The 6,916-nt window shown below is 38.1% G+C and overlaps 1 pseudogene; it reads left to right on the top strand.

Moving 5' to 3' along the window:
- The first annotated feature begins 1,452 nt into the window (after positions 1–1,452).
- Positions 1,453–2,978, top strand: LOC101565020 (annotated as a pseudogene).
- The last annotated feature ends 3,938 nt before the right edge of the window (positions 2,979–6,916 follow it).

The following is a 6,916-nucleotide window of genomic DNA, read 5'->3' as shown; positions in this document are numbered from 1 at the left end:
AAAAAAAAAAAAAAAATCCACATAAATCATCTTTCACCCACCAAACTGGCTAAATTACGAGTGTGGTTAATATTCCCTAATCTACAACACAGTCTTCAGCATAACTCTTTCTACACTTTTGAAGGCTGGTTTAAAGTTGCTTGGCCTCTCCAGGGAAGTGTCACAATCTCCTTGGGAAAGCACTTACCGCTGCCCCCCAGCATCCTTGCATGTTCTGATTGAGGGCTCCACAACCCAGGGTTTCCATCTCCAACTGAGCTGCTTCTTTAGCTATAGGTAAGGAAAGTGAATAGATCAAGGAGAGTGAAATAGAGTACAAAACTCTGATTTACTACCCACTACAAAGTTTTCTGTTTCCTAAAATAGCTCTGAGCCTGCATCAGGAGTGGTGGCAAGCGCAGGTGAGATAGCTCAGGCAAGCTCAGAGACCACTAAACTGGAGACCAAGTCCAGGTGTGGTAGCACAGGCCTGTAATCCCAGCACTGAGGAGGCTAAAAGCAGGAGAATCACCTCAAGTCCAAGCTGCATAGTGAGACCCTGCAACAACCAGATACATTGAAAAAAAAAAAAAAAAGTTGTGATATAGGCCTGTACCCTAGTGACTCAGCAAACTGAGGCAAGAAGATTGCTTGAGACCCGGAGTGCAAGGCAAACCTGCGCAATATAATAAGACACCACAATTTTTAAAAAAGCCTTATAAATATGTCAACCTTGTGGGTATTGCTTGTACTTTGGGTCATAAAGTTCTGAATCTCATATCTTTCAGCACCCACAATGGCAAATTAATTTGTTAAATTAATTAGGTTAAAGTTAGGTGAAAATTCAGACTTTTCAGTTAATGCATCAAAATTTGAAACGTATGTGCCATTTGACTTAGCAACTCCAGTTCTAGGAATCTATTGTACAGAAACACAAATGGGAAGATAGATAAAGCTACTCATTTCAGCATAGTTTCAACAGAAAAATATTAAAAACATGATTAACATATATAAATGAGTAATGACTTTAAATATTAAGACATTTTCAGACAGCATCTGCTTTGGGCCAAGGTGGAATAACAGGTGCAAAAGCCCAAATGACCTGAATTTGCAGGACCAAACAGGAGGAGAATGGCCCAAGGAGAGAGCTCCAGGACTCTGAAGCGCTGTGCTGCTTGGAACCAACTGCTTGCAATTTAAAAGAACTTTTTTTCTTTTTCATCTAATTGAGCAAAGGTAGAGGATTTAAACTCCATCTGCTGTACCTTTGCTCTCCCCTCCATGTCCCATGTGGGACTTGGTTTTAAAAGAGTCCTCCATGCTAAGTTCTTTATAGTGGGCTTAGATAGTAACATAAGTACAGGAACCAAGAAAACAGAGATAAAGGAGCATAAAGAGAGAAACAGGTTTGAGAGAAGCCAAAAAGCAAAAAGTTAGATTGAGTTAAATGGGACAGAGAGTAGTGCCTAGAGCGGCCGAGGCAAGATGGGTCAAAGTCAGAGTGGTGGCCATGGTCCTGGAGGTGGTAAGAAGGATGATAAGGATAAGAAAAAGCAATATGAACCTCCTGTACAAACTAGAGTGGGGAAAAAGAAGAAAACAAAAGGACCAGATGCTACCAGCAAACTGCCACTGGTGACACCTCACACTCAGTGCCGTTTAAAACTACTCAAGTTAGAGAGAATTAAAGACTATCTTCTCATGGAGGAAGAATTTATTAGAAATCAGGAACAAATGAAACCATTAGAAGAAAAGCAAGAGGAGGAAAGGTCAAAGGTAGATGATCTGAGGGGGACCCCAATGTCAGTAGGAACCTTGGAAGAGATCATTGATGACAATCATGCCATCGTGTCTACATTTGTGGGCTCAGAACACTACATCAGCATCCTTTCATTTGTGGACAAGGATCTGCTGGAACCCGGCTGCTCAGTCCTGCTCAACCACAAAGTGTATGCTGTGATCGGGGTGCTGATGGATGACACAGATCCTCTGGTCACAGTGATGAAGGTGGAAAAGGCGCCCCAGGAAACCCATGCCGACATTGGTGGGTTGGACAACCAAATCCAGGAAATAAAGGAATCTGTGGAGCTTCCGCTCACCCATCCTGAATACTATGAAGAGATGGGTATAAAGCCCCCTAAGGGAGTCATTCTCTATGGTCCACCTGGCACAGGTAAAACCTTGTTAGCCAAACTTCAGCCACTTTCTTGAGAGTGGTTGGCTCTGAACTTATTCAGAAGTACCTGGGTGATGGGCCCAAACTTGTGTGGGAATTATTTCCAGTTGCTGAAGAACATGCACCATCCATTGTGTTTATTGATGAAATTGATGCCATTGGGACCAAAAGATATGATTCAAACTCTGGAGGTGAGAGAGAAATTCAGCGAACTATGTTAGAACTGTTGAACCAGTTGGACGGATTTGACTCACCGGGAGATGTGAAAGTTATCATGGCCACAAACCAAGTAGAAACTTTGGATCCAGTGCTGATCAGACCAGGGTGCATTGACAGGAAGATTGAGTTCCCCCTACCTGATGAAAGGACCAAGAAGCGCATCTTTCAGATTCACACCAGCAGGATGACGCTGGCCGATGATGTAACCCTCAACGACCTGATCATGGCAAAGGATGATCTCTGGTGCTGATATCAAGGCAATCTGTACAGAAGCTGGTCTAATGGCATTGAGAACGTAGAATGAAAGTAACAAATGAAGACTTCAAGAAATGTAAAGAAAATGTTCTTTATAAGAAATAGGAAGGTACCCCCAAGGGGCTGTATCTCTAGTGAACCACAGCTGCCTTCAGGCAAGTGGTTGGGACTTTGCTCAACCCCTGGGAAGGATGAGATTTGGGAAGGTGCCCTTTGGGAGACAGTTGATTTTTATTGGTAGCATGGCATGTCTTTTCCAATATGACATATAGGGTGCCTACTGGATAACCTTTATCTGTGGTCACTGTGCTGCTTGCTCTCTGCTTCCCAATAAAATGTGCTCTTTCACAAAAAAAAAAAAAGGGACAGAATTTCAAGAACCATACATATTTACCTGTTTCTGGCCCTAAAGAACCTGTTTCTGGCCCTAATGAGCCTCCATCCCCAAATTATACACCTAATGTACCAGTACCAATGTACACCTGTGCTGAATACTGGCTCTAACCAATTCACTTCCCTCCCTTATGCGTGCTCTTCCTGCTGTCCACACTTATCTCTTACTGGGGCAAGGGGGGGAGTCCCTGTTCACATGCCAAATGTAGGGATTCATTGGTCTCCCAGTGTGATCTGTTATACCCAGGGAGAAACCATGGCAGAAATGAGGAAAAGATAGAAAAGAAGACAAGAGCTGGGTTGGGTGGTGGCTCATTTGCCGGGTTGGTGAAACAAGCCCCTAAACAATAGTAAGGGCCTTTATTTATACCTTTAGTAAGTAGGAAGACACAAGGTTACCTAGCGACTAATAGCCCACAGTGTCCAGGCAGGATGTTTTTTCTCAAGACTGAGGTAGCTTGACTGCTTTAGTCAATGAGGCCTCATCCTGCCCTCCCACATATAATGAACTTCAGCTTCAGTGGCTCCCGACAAATTATTATAATACTATGTCTTCTAAATCTTTCAGGAAGATACTTGGAAAATGAATACTTGGGTTGAATGGAATGAAATTTCTAGCATCAATTCTTCGGGAATCTCCACACCAATTTCCATAGTGATTGTGTTACTTTACATTTCAGCTAACACTGTAAAAGGCTTCCTCTTTCTTTGCAGCTGGCTGGCATTTGTTATCATTTGGTTTATTGATGATAGCCATTTTTTCTGGAGTAAGATGGAATCTCAGTGTTTATATTTCTCTAATAGCCAGAGATTATGAATTATTTTTCATATATTTATTAGCCTTTTTTACTTCTAATAAGTGTCTACTCCTTGCATTTGACCATTTTTTTATTGAGCCTTTTACTTTGGGAGTCTAATTTTTCTTTTTAGTTCTTTATGATATATATATATATATATATTAATCCTTTGCCCAGGGAATAGCTGACATTTTCCCCCTATTATGTAGGTTGTCTTTTCATTCTGTTGATTGTTTCCTTTGCCATGCAGAAATTTTTAATTCGATATGATTGAATTTGTTAATTCTTGGCATTATTTCTTCTGCAATTGGAGTTCTGTTCAGAAAGTCCTTGCCTATGCCTATATCTTCAAAAGTGTTATCTTTTTATATTCTAGCAGATTAAGTGTTCCATCTTAACATTTAGAACTTTGATCCATTTTATTTTAGTTTAGCACATGGTGAGTTATATGGATCCAAGTTCAATCTTTTTTTTTTTCTTTATCTTATTGTGAATGGTACTGTTTTTCCTAATTTCTTTCCTGCTGAGTTCATTACTGGGGTAAAGGAACACTATTCATTATTGTGTGTTGATTTTATATCCCACTAATTTGGTTATCAATTCTAGAAGTCTTTTGGTGGAATGTTTGGGTCTTTTGTGTAGAATATCATGTCATCTTCAAATAATAATTATATGTTATTATACATAATTATACATCTTTTCCTTCTCTTGCCTGATTGTTCTGTGTAATGCTTTGAGAATTGTACTGAATAGGAGTGGTGATAGTGAACATCCTGTATTCTTCTTGACTTTAGAGGAAAGGCTTTCAGTTTTTCCTCATTTAATGAGATGTTGGCTATTGGTTTGTTCCAAATGGCTTATACTAGGTTGAGATATGATCCTTCTATGCCTATTTTCTTTGAATTGTTTGTCATAAATGAATGTTGGATTTTGTAAAAGGGTTTTTCGGCATCGATTGAGATGATCATGTAATTTTTCTTCTTGCTTTTGTTTATGTGATGTATTACATTTACTGATTTGTGTTTGCTGAACTTTCTCTAAAAATATGAAAGTACATGCTATCAGATATAGTACAATGAAACTAAAAATCAGTGGCTAAAGAAACCATAAAAACCCATGCAAATCCATGGAAATAAATAGTATCCTCTTGAATAACCAGTGGTTCATAGAAGTAATCAAATAAGAAATTGGAAAGTTCTTAGAATCAAATAATAATACCAGTACAGCTACCATGACCTACAGGATACAATGCAAGCAGTTCTAAGATGGAAGACTATACCTATGAATGCCCTCCTCCAATAAACAGAGAGCCCAAATAAATAACCTAATGATACACTTCAAGGTCCTAGAAGAACCATAATAATTCAAATCCAAACTTAGAACAAGGAAAGAAATTACAAATATCAGAACAGAAATTAATGAAATTGAAACTAATAATACTACAAAGAATTAATGAAAGAATAAACAAAAATTGACAAATCCTTACCTAACTTTACCAAACAAAAGGAAAGAACCTAGATCAATGCAATTAGAAATTTAAAAAGGTGAAATCACAATGGAGATGACAAAAATCCAGAAAAGAATTTTTAACTTCTTTGAGAAGCTGTAATCTAATAAACTGGAGAAATTAATAGATTTTTAGATACACATGAATTACCAAAGCTGACCAAAAAGATATTAAAATCCTGAAAAATTCAATAACAGGAAATGGAATTAAAGCATGTACTTTCATATTTACTAAAGCACACTTAATGGGTTAGCAGGTCATCTATTTTGGAGAAAGTCTCATGTGCTTCTGAGAAGAATGTATATTCTGTTGTTTTTAGGTGGAATACTCTTTAGATATCTATTAATCATTTATTCAAAGTTTTGGCTCACTTCTGATATTTTCCTGTTGATTTTTTGTCCAGTTGATCATTTTGTTACACAGGTATTGAGATCACCTGCTATAATTATGTCAATGTTTATCTGATTTTTGTGTCTAGCTGTTTTAGTTTTATGAAGTTGAGCATGCCAGTGTTTCATGCATATGTGTTTAGAATTGTTATTTCTTCTTGTTGAATTGTTCCCTTAACAAACATGTAGTAGCCTTCTTTGCCTCATCTGATCAGTGTTGGCTGAAATTCTGAAAATAGAATAGCACCTCCTGCTTTTGAGGGGGGTTCCATTGCATAAAACATTGTTTTCCATCTTTTAATTTTTAATCTGTGAATTATTTTTTAATTAATTGTGCTTCTTATACGCAGCAAATCATATAGTTTTGTTTCTCAACCTATTATACCAGTTTGTTTCTTTTAATTGGATAATTGAGATCATTGATATTTAGAGTCCATTAGACTTCATTGCCTTTTTCTAGGACATTTTTTATCTATTTATTCATTTATTGGAACAGGATCTCTGCTATGCAGCTCAGACTCGTAGTAATCCTCCTGCCTGAGCCTCCCCAGTGCTGTGATTACAGGTGTGCACCACCATTCCCGGTTTGGGTGGTTGGTTCAACACAGGGCTGGAATGAAATACAGTACTGGAGATCAAACCTGAGTTTGTGCACTTGCCAGGCAGGTGCTTAGAGCGCTGAGCTATATCCCAGGCCCTTCTTTCTAGCATATCGTGGAGAATTATTTTGTAGTCCTGGTGTGATGTTCATGAATTCCTTAAGGTGTTCTTTTTTATGGAAATACTTATATCTTTTTTTCTTATCTCTCATTTTCTTTTTTTACCTTTTAAAAAAGTTACTTAAAAGAGAGTATAACAATAATGGATATGACATTATAAACAGTACACATTTAGAAGACCAAAATGGCAGGGTTTTTTTTTTCTTTCTTTCTTTCTTTTTTTTTTTGGTGGAACCGGGGATTGAACTTAGGCCCTTGTGCTTGCCAGGGAAGCACTTATTCCACCAAGCCATCTCCCCAGCCAATGACAGATATTTCAAGCATGGTTTTAGTATTACACATTGCTGTCTTCAATGTAGTTGCTGAGTTCACAGAAATCAACATACAGATTTAGGGTGAGAATTCTACCCATTAACTGCTATTTTCAAAAATCTGATGGGAACTCTTAGGATCATTGCCTTATCCATCTTGTGTGTATAAAT

This window comes from Octodon degus, unplaced genomic scaffold (assembly GCF_000260255.1).
Source record: "Octodon degus isolate 3935 unplaced genomic scaffold, OctDeg1.0 scaffold00111, whole genome shotgun sequence".
In the NCBI taxonomy this organism is placed as follows: domain Eukaryota; kingdom Metazoa; phylum Chordata; class Mammalia; order Rodentia; family Octodontidae; genus Octodon; species Octodon degus.
This window is presented reverse-complemented; position numbering and strand designations above follow the sequence as displayed.